Here is a 457-nt window from a genome sequence, read left to right as displayed (position 1 = left end):
AACTTTAGCCCTACCTCTAAACCTAACCCTACCCATAATTTAGCCCAAGAATCAGAAGGAAATGAAAGTTGAATAAAACCTAACTCTGGTTGTAAGGCTAAAACTGACATTATCTGTAAACTTATCCCTCAATTCTGATTGGTTGCTGGGAATGTTGTTCCAGGATCAACAAGGACGTTGATCCAGGAACATTTTGCACTCTGTGAAATCACGTTCACCAATGAAGGACGACGCTAGCTGAAGGGGTTTGTGCCAACTAACTGAGCAATGAGTGCCTGCTGATTTTTCGACACATCAGAACATTGACGGTTGGTGCTAAACGTGATGCATTTGAAGAGCCAGCAGAAATCCTCTGTGAGGACTGCCGGACGCTCCAGGATCGGGACCAATGAATATTCCGGAAGCGTTAGCTTCATTCAGAATCTCTCCGGTTAATCCCTTTTTCTTTTTTTTTTTT

At 42.9% G+C, this 457-nt stretch overlaps 1 protein-coding gene across 1 annotated transcript in view; it reads left to right on the top strand.

Annotated features, from left to right (window-relative positions):
• Nucleotides 1-457, top strand: part of LOC107572748 (transcription factor Sox-8-like) — a 5,692-nt gene that overhangs the window by 4,642 nt on the left and 593 nt on the right. The gene's annotated exons all lie outside the window — the stretch shown is intronic.

This window comes from Sinocyclocheilus grahami, unplaced genomic scaffold, assembly GCF_001515645.1.
Source record: "Sinocyclocheilus grahami isolate Dianchi unplaced genomic scaffold, SAMN03320097.WGS_v1.1 scaffold1808.1, whole genome shotgun sequence".
Classification (NCBI taxonomy): Eukaryota; Metazoa; Chordata; class Actinopteri; order Cypriniformes; family Cyprinidae; genus Sinocyclocheilus; species Sinocyclocheilus grahami.
Note: the sequence above shows the minus strand (reverse complement) of the source record. Positions and strands in the feature narration are given on the sequence as shown.